This window comes from Lissotriton helveticus, chromosome 2_2 (assembly GCF_964261635.1).
Source record: "Lissotriton helveticus chromosome 2_2, aLisHel1.1, whole genome shotgun sequence".
NCBI lineage: Eukaryota > Metazoa > Chordata > Amphibia > Caudata > Salamandridae > Lissotriton > Lissotriton helveticus.
In genome coordinates, this window is record NC_136060.1 from 181,872,455 (window position 1) to 181,888,320 (window position 15,866).

Consider the following 15,866-nt stretch of genomic DNA (forward strand, 5'->3'; position numbering starts at 1 on the left):
GGCTTGGCAGTTCGGGCTGCACTGTTCCCATGAGGCACAGGGTCAGACTGATTTGCATATAGCCATGTCTTAACTGGGGTGGCTGAGTGAACTAAAGAATGGTGATGGATTAAACCCAGATCAGTTGACTGAGGTGGAGTGTTTGATTTGTTCAAGCGCTCCGTCCATCATCCCCTTTTGTATCGCTTTGTTCGCCCTAAGTGTGGCAGGGTGTGCTCAGACGTGAGTCCCTTGTTCACTTGGCCACTGGATTCAAGATAGCCTGGCTGATGAGGATTATGAATCCGAAACCGGTCCCAGGCTGGTTGTTTCCGGTCCAGGGAAGACATGGCTTGGCAGTTCGGGCTGCACTGTTCCCATGAGGCACAGGGTCAGACTGATTCGCATATAGCCATGTCTGAACTGGGGTGGCTGAGTGAACTAAAGAATGGTGATGGATTAAACCCAGATCAGTTGACTGGGGTTGAGTGTTTGATTTGTTCAAGCGCTCCGTCCACATCCCCTTTTGTATCGCTTTGTTCGCCCTAAGTGTGGCAGGGTATGCTCAGACGTGAGTCCCTTGTTGACTTGGCCACTGGATTCAAGATAGCCTGGCTGATGAGGATTATGAATCCGAAACCGGTCCCAGGATGCTTGTTTCCGGTCCAGGGAAGACATGGCTTGGCAGTTCGGGCTGCACTGTTCCCATGAGGCACAGGGTCAGACTGATTTGCATATAGCCATGTCTGAACTGGGGTGGCTGAGTGAACTAAAGAATGGTGATGGATTAAACCCAGATCAGTTGACTGGGGTTGTGTGTTTGATTTGTTCAAGCGCTCCGTCCATCATCCCCTTTTGTATCGCTTTGTTCGCCCTAAGTGTGGCAGGGTATGCTCAGACGTGAGTCCCTTGTTCACTTGGCCACTGGATTCAAGATAGCCTGGCTGATGAGGATTATGAATCCGAAACCGGTCCCAGGATGCTTGTTTCTGGTCCAGGGAAGACATGGCTTGGCAGTTCGGGCTGCACTGTTCCCATGAGGCACAGGGTCAGACTGATTTGCATATAGCCATGTCTGAACTGGGGTGGCTGAGTGAACTAAAGAATGGTGATGGATTAAACCCAGATCAGTTGACTGGGGTTGAGTGTTTGATTTGTTCAAGCGCTCCGTCCATCATCCCCTTTTGTATCGCTTTGTTCGCCCTAAGTGTGGCAGGGTATGCTCAGACGTGAGTCCCTTGTTCACTTGGCCACTGGATTCAAGATAGCCTGGCTGATGAGGATTATGAATCCGAAACCGGTCCCAGGATGCTTGTTTCCGGTCCAGGGAAGACATGGCTTGGCAGTTCGGGCTGCACTGTTCCCATGAGGCACAGGGTCAGACTGATGCGCATATAGCCATGTCTGAACTGGGGTGGCTGAGTGAACTAAAGAATGGTGATGGATTAAACCCAGATCAGTTGACTGGGGTTGAGTGTTTGATTTGTTCAAGCGCTCCGTCCACATCCCCTTTTGTATCGCTTTGTTCGCCCTAAGTGTGGCAGGGTATGCTCAGACGTGAGTCCCTTGTTCACTTGGCCACTGGATTCAAGATAGCCTGGCTGATGAGGATTATGAATCCGAAACCGGTCCCAGGATGCTTGTTTCCGGTCCAGGGAAGACAAGGCTTGGCAGTTCGGGCTGCACTGTTCCCATGAGGCACAGGGTCAGACTGATTTGCATATAGCCATGTCTGAACTGGGGTGGCTGAGTGAACTAAAGAATGGTGATGGATTAAACCCAGATCAGTTGACTGAGGTTGAGTGTTTGATTTGTTCAAGCGCTCCGTCCATCATCCCCTTTTGTATCGCTTTGTTCGCCCTAAGTGTGGCAGGGTATGCTCAGACGTGAGTCCCTTGTTCACTTGGCCACTGGATTCAAGATAGCCTGGCTGATGAGGATTATGAATCCGAAACCGGTCCCAGGATGCTTGTTTCCGGTCCAGGGAAGACATGGCTTGGCAGTTCGGGCTGCACTGTTCCCATGAGGCACAGGGTCAGACTGATTTGCATATAGCCATGTCTGAACTGGGGTGGCTGAGTGAACTAAAGAATGGTGATGGATTAAACCCAGATCAGTTGACTGGGGTTGAGTGTTTCATTTGTTCAAGCGCTCCGTCCATCATCCCCTTTTGTATCGCTTTACACACTGCAGGGCTCTTTTTTTGAACTCCCGCACCAGGTCTTCTGGGACCTGGATGCCATGTTGGTTCAATTATTGTGGAATGGTAAAAGATATTGAGTGAGCCTGGAAGTAATGAAACGTACATGGGGTAGAGGGGGATTAGAAATCCCTGACCTTGAACTTTATTATTTTGCGTCCCAATTACAGTACGCAGTGGCTTGGCTTGACACGGACCCATTGTGGGAACGTTCACTCCTGCCAGATACAGGGGATCAGCAGTTGGGTGCGCTTCTTTGGCATACGAAGGGGCGACTGGTCCGGTGCCCTCCATTGGGCCCACTACTGGCGGCCATCAGGGATAGGGTGGTTCAACGGCTTTACGGGTGCGACCTTTTGCCCCGGAAGCAGATTTTTGGTTTATGCCACCTTTCACGCACATTGACCGGGTCATGTCTACCGACAAATGGAAGGCGGGAGGTTGTCTCATGTTAGCGGACATGTACCCCGGCCAACGGTTCATCATGTACCAAGAAGCAGTAGACACTTTCGAGCTGGGCCCGGGACAATTCTTGCAATATGCCAAGATAGCAGCAACGGCACGACATCTATGGCCCACATTCCCAGATGCCCCTTAGTTGCGTACATGTCTCCTGGGACTGATTCCCGGGAGCCGAAACGTAAAACCAGCAGGAAATTCCTGTTGTTGGGACTTGTTATAGCTAGAAGATGAATATCGATTCACTGGCTGACACAGAATGGGCCGTTGGTAGCGAACTGGAAAGCTGATCTGAGGGAGTGGGCATTAGCAGAGGAGGGACACATACGCACCACAAGGAGAGATGCCAAACTCCAGGAGGTATTACAGGCATGGGGTTAATGATCCAGGAGATAGGGAGGAGCTCCCCAGATTCTACGCAGACAGTGTCATCTGCAGTTAGCCACGTGGGGACCGCATCCCCAGGCGGGGGGAGGAACAGGAGGTCATCAATGATTGAAACGGTGTTAGAGAGTCCTTTGGGTAGGTGGGCCCGGTAAGGGGGGGGGAGGATGTTGGGAGGGTGGGGGGGATCTAGTTAAAAGTTTGTATGGTTGATGTAGCCAATGTTTGTACTAATTGCTGGTTTGATATTAGCTTCCACCGCAACTCAAATTGGACTACCTGTTGCTGTACAGGGATTGTAAGACCTACTGCTCAGAGTTGTCTGTAAAGTATTACTGTATTATCATGTGCAGTGAAGCTTGAAAACCGCAATAAAGAAATAAAGAATAAGAAAATGAAGCCCTCACAGATACTCTTGTGGCAAGTTGCTTGAAACCATGTTCTTGTCCACCTATGAACAGGTAGGTGGCCAGACATGATGAACTGGTGCCTAGTGGCCTGGATGTTTTTCACCATGGTAAATCCCAAGTAATTTCCAGCCAATCCGACAGGGAATCCAGAAGGATTCATGCCAATGCCAAACATGTATTTTCCATTGCCAGCTTCACACTATGATCTGTAAATGCATTCTGTCTGCTGAGCCAATATGCACACATCCTTTGAGATTTCCTTTGCATGGCAGTTGTTACCAGTGTGCTCCTTCGTAGACATGCCTGGACCAAGAATGAGCTTTCCAGAAATGTACAGGCTTCATTAAGGTAAGGGCCTTGACAGAAGACAGATTCCATTTTGGATTTAAAGTCATCAGAGGAACAGCACGCCTCATGGGCTCTAGATTCCTGTTAAACAATTCCTTGCTCTAGTTCAGTATACGACGGGAGCCTGGTCCAGCCACGCGCATTCATGAGGCTGGTGGCGAGGTGGGACGTAGAAGACCCTCCCCCGGAGGCGGCCGGTGCGAGACTCGACCAACATGGAGCGACAACGCGTAACGGGCACTGCGCAGACTCCGGGACCCCCAAGAACAATATCCCCGACACCTACCAACACGCGGCCAGGAGGGGAGCCCACAGGCCCAGACTCAACGTCGAGCAAACTAGACAGAGTCTTAGCTGCAATTGAGCAATTGAGCGTCACTAAGGAACACAAGTTTGGGGAGAGACGACCACAGTAAGCTTGCAGACAAATGAAAAGCAAGGTGAACAAGTGCTACACACTATGGAACCACAAATACAACAACAGCAAGACGCCCGTAAAGATCTGCGGGTGACGATCCTGGAGACCAGAACAGATGATTTTGAGGGACGATCCCAGAGGAGCAATATCCGCATCATCAATCTTCCGGAAGGAGTGGAAGGGACCGACCCTCTCAGCTACATAGCAACATGGATCGCGAAGTTCACTCCGGCTAGAGACTAGACCCCATTCTTCTCTATTGAAAGGGAGCATCGGGTGCCGGCAAGTAGGCCACCTCTAGGGTCGCTGCCCAGACCATTCCTCCTAAAACTGCTCCAATTTCAAGATAGTGATGCCATCCTTCGAGCGGCAAGGCGCCAAGGAGTAATCCGAGTGGAGGACAAGCAGGTTATGCTATTCCCAGACTACTCGAGGGCGGTCCAGCAGCAGCGATTCACTTTCTTGGCAGTCAAACGCACCCTGCGCCAGAAGAATGTCCAATTCGCCCTTCTGTTTCCGGCTCGCCTCAAGATCATGCATGACGGGACCACACACGTTTTCTCAGACCCTGCAGAAGCTAGCAACTGGATCGAACAGCATCTGTCAGGCGTGAACAATCCCAGGAAGACGCAAACCTTGGCGTCGGTGGGCCGCCGCCGCCGACAGTAAGAAAAAGTCACACTTACTCAGCTCACCTTGCGGTCGGACTCCTCCAATAAAAACTCTCCTGACCTAATGCAAATTATTGCAGAACGCCGGAGGGCGCTTCAGGCGGTAGCGGAACTGGGCCCCCTAGAGACAGCTGGGATGGCGAGAGGGGCCCACACATCTTCACTTCGGAAGAGGAGGGTAGTGACATTAACACACTGGGAGACGGCACAATGACACCACCGATAGTGACTCCCCAGACGGCGGACACTTTCATTTGACACTCCCAAGCTGAAACTGCATACATGAGGGGGGGTGCTTTCGGGGCCCACATGCCTCCAGGAACAGCGGATGCCGACTTGATGCTTAAAGGGTACCCAGACGCCTAATCCTGAACTTGGTGGGCTCGAGGGCTGGTCTGGCTACTAGACTGCAACAGAAGGCGGTGACAACCCGGAAAACAATTAAGAACCATTACTACGCAGACAACGGGCGGGCCGTGGCGGCGAAGGCGGCAGATGGCGGCTGGCAACCTCCTCTCCCCCACGGAACGGACTACAGTTTGCACATGATGTGCAGTTTGGACGTATTGCCGCGAGTGATAGGTCCTGTTACTTGGGAAGGTTTCCCGTTGATCCCAGTTATCCCCCCCCATTTCATTGTCACTTAACTTCCCCAGGGGATGCCATGCTCGACATGCAGAACATAAGGTTCGTTAGCAGAAATAGGCATTTGGGTGGGTGAGTGGAGCGTGTGACACTAGGGGCATCACAGCGAGAGAGCCAGAATCCCAATATTAGGAGTAATGGGGACTAGAACCCCTAACACAGACCTGAAAGTAGTCACACTTAATGTCAGAGGCATGCACACAGCACGCAAATGGTATGCGATTTACGCCTATATGAAGCGGCAACAGGTGCAGATAGTCCTCCTCCAGGAGACGCACTTAACGGCAGTGGAGGTAGATCGCCTCCTCAGAAAATGGCAGGGGATTATTTGTGCCACAACATACTTTGCCTTTGCCAGAGGAACTCTAATTTGGATCAGGTCCGGGATCCCCTTTAGAGAACAATCCAGACTAGTAGATAAGGAGGGCAGGTACTCCCTATTGGTGGGTCACCTTGAGGGTAGAAAAATATTGATCAGAAGTCTATATGCCCCCAATATAGAACAAGAGCAATATTGGTACCGCTTCACTGGAGCGTTGTCACAATACACGGCAATGCCATGGCTGTTGGTAGGGAACTATAATTGTGTCCTAAATATAAAGCTGGACAGATTGCATCCCCCACCAGCACAATCACCTGCATTGAAACAGACAGAACACTTCAAACATTGGGTGGCCCGCTGGGCACTGGTTGATGTATGGCGGGAAAAAAAAAGGAACACCAAGGTATACTCTTTTTCTCTACCTCGCACAATCTAAGAGTGAGACTGGACAGATTCCTATGCTCAGCAACAATGCTCCCCCAGATACAGCATACTACTATATAGGCAGAGTCCTATCAGATCATGATGCGCATACAGTACTCCTCAGATGAAGGGCACCACACCCCCGGTACCTATGTGGAAATTGCACCGAGAATGCCTCACGGATCAGACTTTGTCGAATACACGGCGAACATATCCAGGAACACTTTACATTGAACGCAGGTACAGCATCAACACAATTGGTGGAATGGGATGCGTTCAAGGTAGAGGCAAGGGGACACTGCATTCAACACATAGTAGGAGTGAGGAATGTGCTAGAACAGGCATTGCAATTCACAGAAACGCACCTAGCAGTCCTAACGAAGAGCATGATCGAGGGGATGCAACCCCCGAACAGGTGGCGCAGCAAAAACGGCACATGCGGAAACGGAGAGAGACCTTCGCAAGTATAATTTCAGAACATGTTCTGCCCGGGTACATCGGGAAGGGAAGAGGCCGGTACACTTTTAGCCTTGCTCGCGAAACAAGACACAGACATGCAACCTGTCACAGCACTGATAGATAAGACAGGCGCCCTTAAGCAGTCACAAACAGATATCCTGGGCATCTTTCACAACTATTATGTGGGAATCTATAGTGCCCCGCCGCCGGTCTTGACAACAAGTGTTAGACCAGTATTTTCACTCCCTGCTTTTACCTGATATTCCGCCGGCAGAAGGAAAGGCATTAGAAGCAAAGATAACATTCCCAGATGTCACTCACGCGATCCAAGCCCTGGCACGACGCAAGGAGCCGGGAATGGACGGCTCTCCCCTTGAATATTATACCACCTTCTCGGGACAATTGACCCCCCGACTTGTCGCCATGTATGAGGATGCGCTACAGAGAGGGGAGCTCCCTGGATCACTCAGGGAATGTACCCTGGTAACCTTTCTGAAACCACACAGGGATCCCACTCTTCCGGCCTGATACAGGCCAATAACGCTACTCAACGTGGATTGTAAGATCCTGGGGATGATACTGGCATACCCAGGTTCACCTCAACTGATTCACCCAAACCAGAATGGTTTCCTCCCTATGTGAAGTGTGTCGCAAAATATACGTAGAATCTTTCATATACAGGATTGAGCACAGGAACACTTCCCACGAGCCGCATGCCTAATACTCAAAAAGGCCTTTGATACTCTGCTATGGCCATATCTCTTTGTGGTTCTCCGTAAAGTGTGAGCTGGCCCGAACCTACTGGCATACACGCAGCTCCGCTACAGGGGCCTTACCACCAAGGTGAGAGTGGGGAAGTACTTATCAAACCCGTTTGGGGTGGAACGAGGGACGAGACAGGGTTGCCCTCTGTCCCCCCTCCTCTTCACACAGGCAGTGGAACCCTCGGCCATTAGGTTGAGGAAGGGGGGATGGGGGAGGCCTGGGACATTCCAATTGCAGACACGGTACATAGCGTATGGTTATATGCTGATGATCTCCTGATATATGTGAAGGATATCACAAGTCAAAAAGGTTTATTGCATAATTAATTAAAATTATTACAATTTTCACATGAAAGATAATAATACAAAATGTAATTATGTTTACTAAAATTAAGTCTCCTTCTTTGTTAAAAAAATAATGTGAAGAAATGTTTTAAAACTTTCTTCCAGAGATACTCCCTCTGTCTTGGAATATCAAAATGTTTTTGCTTGTTTGTACGAATTTTACCAGCCTCTAAAATAAAGGCCGCCTTGTTGTCCTGCTTCTTAACCTTCTCATTGTTCTACTTGGCTCAAACATTTTTTCACTTCTGCCAGGAATTTTGTTCCCTGGCAAGCCATAATGATAGAACTCCCTCCCAACCAGCAAGTTACTGCTTGTCTGCAGGTGCGGATATTTAGCTCATTGCAAATACCTTTTAACAGTCGTTGCCGTTGTGCCATAAGTGCCGGACAGACACACAGAAAATGGGCTAGTGATTCTGCTTTGTAACCGCATAGTCTGCATTGCTCAGTCTTTCCAGGATGGTAATAGATCCTTCGAGATGTGCATGCCCATCCTATAATCGGTAAATGCTCTTTTTAAGTGCACGTTGAAGTGGGAGGTTAAGTAAGCGTGTGGTGATCCTGCTTTGAAGGAATTGATAATGGTCCATCCGTGCCGCCGTTTTAGTAGTGTCCTTTTGTCTTCTTGAAAAGATTTCTTCCTTGCTGCCATGTTGACCAATCTACTTATGCTTGCTTTATCCGTCACGGATTCCCATGCGGCTTCCAACTCCAGCTCTTTTACGCAGATTTTCAGATAGTTTCTCCAGGAGCACGGGGTTCCGGTCTCCCCTTGATTTTTTATAACTTCCCAGTTTAGCCAGTCCATGGATTCCGGGTCTGCAGATCTAAGTTTATAGCACAGTTTTACGAAGCCGCTCATGCTCCTGTATTTCTGGTTTTGCAGACCAAAATCAAGCCTAACTTGCGAGGCTGAGGCACATCTTGGAAGATTAAAAACCGCTTTGTAGATTTTGGTTTGGAGATCATTTAGTAAGTCTGTTTCCTTGCCACACCAGGTGACTAGACCATAAGACAGAGAGGGTAAAATTTGTGCCGACATAACCTTCAGCAGGTGTTTGTGATTTGGACAGTCCATCTTTGTTTTTAGTAGACGGTAAGCGAAAATTAGAGTTTGGGCTTTTGCGCGTATTATAGTTTTATGCTCCATTTGTTTAACGCCCGGAGATATTGTAATTCCGAGGTACTTGTACGACCCTTGCTCTTTCACCTTTGTCCCGTTCACCATCCATGTGTATCTTAGATTTTTTGGGTCTACCAGACGGACCACTTTTGTTTTTTCTTTGCTTATGTCCAGACCCTCTTGCTTTAAGTATGCTGCTAGTATGTGTAGAGCTCTTTGTAGGCCAATTGGGGTTTTGCTCAGCAATACTATATCATCTGCATATTGCAGGCAAGGAATTCGATGATTTGAAATGATGGTGGGTGAACTTCGTCCGTCTCCAGCGCTTTTGCGAGGTCGGAAAGGAAAAGATTAAAAAGGGTGGGTGCAAAAACGCAACCTTGTTTTAGGCCCTGTTGCGTTGGTATGTTCCTCGTGGTATAAGCTCCATTTCCCAATTTCACCTTTGCCCATGTATTTTGGTATAAAACTTTTATTACCTTTAATAGTTTTGTCGGCATCCCCCAGCACTGTAGTTTGCCCCATAAACGCTCTCGGTTGACTCTGTCGAAGGCCGATTTAATATCGACGAAGCAGGCGTACAACCGTGCACCCTTTGCTGCCATTCTGTCCGTTAGTAATGACAGGCAAGTTAGGTTGGTGATTGTTCCCATTTTCTGCCTAAAGCCTGTCTGGAACCAAGGGATTCTGTTTGATTCTTCAATCCAGTCTTGCAGCTTTAAGAGGATGCAGGAGGCGTAAAGCTTTGCTTCTACATCCATCAAAGATATAAGCCTATAATTTGTTGGATTACGATGATCGCCATGTTTGAATATTGGGTGAATGACGCTACCCTTCCAAGACGCGGGTACCTGGGCATCATTATAAATGAGATTCAAAAGTGGCATTAGGATGTCTGCCCAGAATTCCGGGTCGTGTTTGAAGATGGCGTTGGGCAGCCCTTTCGGGCCTGATGCTCCTTCAGCTTTTAGTCTTGTAATGATTTTACAGAGTTCTCCTCTAGTGGTTAATTCCGGGAATACCGTCTCCTCTTTTGAACCCCCCTTCGTCCCTAGTTCTTCTGTACCTGTGTTGTTAATTCCAGTCAGATCATCCTCAATTAAATTTGTTGGCCTTGTGTCGTGCGAGAGGCCTGCTGTTGTCGTGCAATATAGGGATTGTACATGCTGGAACCAAGCGTCGGCTCCTACTCCTGATTCCTGATGGAGTTTTGATCCTTTATTTAGATCATTAATAATGCCCCAAAAGTCACGACTGTTAGGTTGTTTTCCTGCACTTAGGAGTTTATTCCATATCTTTTCCTTATAGGAGATTTTTGCGATGCTCATTGACTTTCTATAAGCGCTTCTGGCTTCAATCAAGTCTCCCTTGTTTGTTTGTAACCCCAGTCTTTTTTGTCGTGCTAGATCTCGGGCCTCTTTAGCTACCCTCCTTTTTTTGGTTCTTAGTTCCATGTTAAACCAGGGCTCCATTTTGAGGGTAGACTTGCTCTGTATCCCTGATGTTGCTGGAAATTTATGGAGAAGGTCCAGGACCAATTGTTCCCAATTTTTTACAAGATCTTCCTTTTTTTGCAACCCTAACTCAAGTTTTCGAGCTATGACGGCGGACCGAATTTTTCCCAGCCCTTCTCCTCGCCATTTTAATTTCTTTAGGTTGAATTTGGATGCTTGATGAAGTAGACAAGACATTTTCGGTGCCAGAGTGGGCGTGGTGTTTAAGGTAGTTATTTGGGGGAAATGGTCACTTTCTGGCCGTTGAGCAATTTGGAAAGTCTCGATGCCTGCAACTAGGTCGTCACTTACTATTGTATAGTCTATTGTTGAGTGGGCCCTTCCACACAGGTACGTAATACCTGCCGGCCTGTCTACCCTCATGTTGCCGTTAAGAATTGTCAGACCTAGTTCTCTTAGGTTAGAAGCTAACCTCGGACCTCCGTTGGACAGTGGCATGTTTCCTTTTGCCCTGTTGTTGCCGATTAGGTCGCAGTTGAAGTCCCCGGAAATTAATAATGGACATCCTGAATAGGTTTTTTGCATCAGTTTTATCAGGGTCGTTAGGCTTGTTTGTTTTTCTTGGTGTAACTTTCGTTCTGGGTGGATGTAAACGTTGAGAATTATGATTTGCCACTGTTCGGGCCCAATTGTCAGAGTTTCTGTGATTCTGGTCACTTGCACCCAATTAAGACCTACGTCCAATGCTTCCGATGTCCAATTATATTTTTGGGTTATATGTGCTGATAGGCCTTCCCGGGGGTGCCCAAGTGATCTAACGCCGATCGGGGCAATATTGCAAAGCTTTGCAGAAGTCTCAGGACTTCAAGTCAACTGGGGAAAATCAATGGTCTTTCCCCTTAGCACCCACCTAGCCCCGTTGGAAATAATGATAGGACCCCAAACCATCGGATGGAGCACAGCGGCGCCTCGATATCTAGGGGTAAGATTATACCATTCACCCGAGAACCTGTACGAGGGAAACCACCGCAAGACGTTAGCTGGGTTACGAGCGGCAGTTTCCTTTTGGAAGACCTTACCCTTGGCCCCCTTAGGACGTGTGGCCCTAACGAAGATGATTATGGTTCCCAGACTGTTGTACTCCTTCGCTAATCTTCTAGTGATACCGCTTTACTCCTTCTTTCGCAAATTGGAAACACTACTTGCCACTTTGATATGGGGTGGCGGCAGGAACAGAGTAGCCCTCCAAACCCTTTACTCACCCACCAAGCAAGGGGGTTTGGGGCCCCCTCCTTTGAGGCCTATTTCCTGGTAGAGCAGCTTCAATGGTTGTCTTATTGGACAGCAGGCAGGCACGCGGAGGAAATATATACTAATGAGGGTCGAGTACCGTTCCCGGGTATCCGGAGACTGTTGATGCCGGGTACTAAACCTTTGCGCACACACCCCCTACAGGTATAGATCGCCCACAAATGCATGATGCGCATACACCGTATATCAAAGGGTAAACCTCTCTATTCTCCACTGCTCCCGTTAGTCGGTTTCCCGCTCCAGGAGCACTATTTTTTTTTATATTTCTTTTTATTGAAACAAAACATCAGCATGTAAAACATTACAGAGGGTCACTCATGGTTGCAGAGCAATCATCCTGGGATGATAGGATAAACAACGTTCAAGGAAAAACATTGGAACTTCACGGCGAGGGGGAATGATCAGATACAGCACCAAAGGGTGGCGTACAAATTTCTCCTCTGTAGCTATTCCAAGGTCCCCAGATTCGTGACCATTTCCGAGGACGCCCCCTAGCAAGATATGTAGTCTTCTCTCTGAACATACACGAATCTAAATTGTCTTCCCACCTGTCTAATAAAGGGGCCTGCTCCGCTCCCCACAACTGTGCAATATTACGTTTGGCGATCATATACCCCAAGGTGACCCATTGCATCTGCGAGTTATTTAAGTCAGTAGGTTCCCATATGTTAAGTAAACATCTCCTCGCCTCCGGGGAGAGGGAGACCCCAAGCACCGCCCTAATTGTGTTATGGATACTACGCCAATATGTGGTGACAAATTCACATTCCCAAATAATGTGCATGAAGGTACCAACTAGGCCACAGTTCCATTTACAAAGCCCCAATTCCGAAAGTCCCATATGTACTAATCGAGGACCCGTTAGATAAATTCTGTGCAAGATTTTCAACTGAACCAATCGGAGGCAAGACGGAATCGCAACCTCTCTAGGAGAGGACACAGCTAATTGCCAATCTTCATCATCTAGTTCAATTCCGTCTTGTGACCACTTGTTCCTCAGTGCCCCAAGAGAGTCAGTTCTATGGTTGATCAATTTTTTATATATGAGGGAGATCGTCATGTCAGGTAAGTGTCCGTCCAGTATTCTGTCTTCCATAGGGGAAGGCTCTGAGGGCTCGGCCCCATCGGGCAATAATGACAGGAGAGAATGCCGAGCCTGTCTATACCGAAAGTATTCAGAGGGTGCGAGTTTATATTGCTTTTGCATGTCTTCAAATGATTTGATCTCCTCCTTCCCCCAAATATCTTTAACCAAGGAGATACCAATGAGGTCCCACCTATGAAAACCTTTCGTCTTCCATAGTTTACTGAGTCTTTCAGAATCCCAAAGCGGGGTGGCCATAGTCAACCTATCTTTCCAGCCCTATGAGTCTGTGGCCCGATGACAGATGTGAACTGAGTGCTTAGTGGGCCCGTCAACTGCACTCTGTTAGGTCGAGAGTATAAGGCTCTATTATAGTTATGACCGGGAAGCAGCCACTTGTCCGTTGCGTATCCAGGGTCGTCAACTCGGCCATGCATACAGTGATTAATTGCAGCCAAATGAGCCGCCCAGTAGTACAGTCTAATATCTGGAAGGGCAATACCTCCGTCGTACCAGGAAAGAGTCAGCTTATGCAGCGCAATATGAGGCTTCCCCTCCCACAGCAGAGTCCGCTGTAGACTCTCAATGTCCCGGAAATAGCTCGAAGGCACCACATCTAAGGAGTTTTGCAGAACGTAAATAAAGCGTGGGAGGGCCATCATTTTAAACAACGCCGCTCTGCCCAGTAGGGAGAGAGGGAGCCTCTTCCAATTGGATATATCACTCTTCAGTCGATGAAGTGGAGGAAGAAGGTAGCGAGAGTATCTAATGGAAGGGTCTAGGGACACAAAAATCTCCAGATATTTAAAGCCTTCCATGCTGAACTGTATAGGACAATTACCAGGAGGTACAGGAGGATCACCCTTCAAAACGAATAATACCGACTTGTTCCAGTTGATAGAAAGGCTAGAGTTCTGCCCAAAGGACATCAAAAACCACAGCAAGAGACTTGCGCGGGGAGGCCACATACAACAAAATATCATCCGCATATAGGGATATGCGGTCTTCCCAGTCAGGGGACCACCGCAGCCCCCTGATAGAGGGCTCCCAACGTATTCACGCAGCCAGAGGCTCTATAGGCAATGCAAAAAGAAGGGGGGACAACGGACACCCTTGGCGGGTACCGCGTCCCAGTAGAAAGGAGGCAGAGACTTTATTATTCACTACCACTTGTGCCAGTGGTTCTGAATACAATAAGCGTTTCCAGCTAATGAATCCAGGGCCAAACCCGAACTTCGCCAGAACTGCCCACAAATATGGCCATTCAATCGTGTCAAAAGCCATTGTGGCATCAAGTGACGCGATTATAGCCGGTTCCTGCAATGTTTGGGCCCTAGCCAAGACTCCATGCAATCTACTCAGGTTCAAAGCCGTGTTTCTGTGGGGCATAAAGCCCGATTGATCGGGATGCACCAAATCCGAAATAACCTTGAGCAGCCTGTTTGCCAATAGTTTAGCCAAAATCTTCAGTTCGGCATTAAGTAGAGATATAGGCCTATGTGAGGCACAGCTAGTCTTAACCTTACCCTCCTTGTGAATCACCACTATTGATGCGACTCTCTGGTCCCTCAGAAGGGTACCTCTCTCTCTGGACTCCAAAAACATAGCTTTCAAGTAGGGTGCCAGGCGATCCGGTCTAAGCTTGTAGAGTTCTATAGGGCGACCATTAGGGCCCAGCGCCTTACCAGAGTTCAATTAACGGACAGCCAAAGCGATCTCGTCTGCCGTCAAGTCACTATCCATAAAAAATTGTTATCTTCCGTAGAAAGATGTGGGAGTTGTATATCTCGGAGTAAAAGATGGGGTCAGCCTCTGGGCAAGATGAGACTGAAGTATAGACAAAATGGAAGTGTCTGGCAAACTCATCAACTATTAACTGTGGATCCGTAAGCCTTTCACCTTTCTCCGTTATAAGCTCAGGGACCAATCGGCTAGCCCATTCCTTCTTATCCAGCCATGCAATAAGTTTTCCAGCTTTGTCCCCCAGATCATAAAGCCTACCCTGTTGCTCCCTGCCAAGGGCTTTCGCCCTGTCCGTAACCAGCACCTTATAGTCATGCTGTTTAAGGCTTAGGCGATGAAGCTTACATTGCGTCACTCCTAATTCCAATTCTCTTTCCAGGCCCTCAATTTCAGACTCCATTTCCACCACCTCCCTCTGCTTCTCACTCTTGGCGCCCGCTATCAGCGATATAGCCTGACCCCTAACAACAGTTTTAAATGCCTCCCATAAGGATACCGAAGAGGAGACTGACCCCTCATTGATGACAAAATAGTCTTCTAGCTTAACAAGAAGGTCCTTGCGAATTTTGGGGCTTCGCAAATACCATGGGTTGATGGGGGCCACCCGCCCTGCTGAGACGCGGTGTACAAATGTGAACCCATAATGGAGAGTGGTCCGAAATCCCCCTGGCTAAGTGGCTGACCTCTGTCACATACGACGCCTGCACTGCCGGGACAAGACAGTAGTCCAGTCTTGAAAGACTGTTATGCGTCCCAGAATGGAATGTATATTGCTTTTGATCCGGATGCAGCAGTCTCCAGCAATCTACCAGACCCATAGACTCTAGAAAGTCAGAGAGCCATCGCATCATCCGCCCTATCTCTCAAGGCGGATGTCTGTCCATCTCTCCTGAGACGACCACATTAAGTCGCCACCCAAAATTAAAAACCCTCCGGGAGCGACAGGAGGACCGACCCTAAGTCCGCTAAAGTTGTACCTTGAAGCCCGGGGGGGGGGACATAAATGGAGAGGGACATGTGATGTGCCTCCCACTGTCCCAAAACCCCGACATATCCACCCCTCCCATCCTCCCAAGTGGAAGTGACTGACAGTGGAAATGCATTACGGATCAATACTCCCACCCCTCTTGAACCAGAGGTAAACCCTGAATGCGCAATCAATTTATACCCCATTCTATGTAGTGCCTTACAGGAATTACCTATCAGATGAGTTTCCTGGAGTAGCACCACATCCGGTGCCTGCCTCTTGAGAAACTGAAGAACTACACTACGTTTAATTTTATCCCCAACCCGTTGACATTCCAACTCAGTACTTTTATTTCAC

General features: G+C 48.5%; 1 protein-coding gene across 2 annotated transcripts in view; it reads right to left on the minus strand.

Annotated features, from left to right (window-relative positions):
• Positions 1–15,866, minus strand: part of N4BP2 (NEDD4 binding protein 2) — a 1,406,797-nt gene that overhangs the window by 436,170 nt on the left and 954,761 nt on the right. The gene's annotated exons all lie outside the window — the stretch shown is intronic.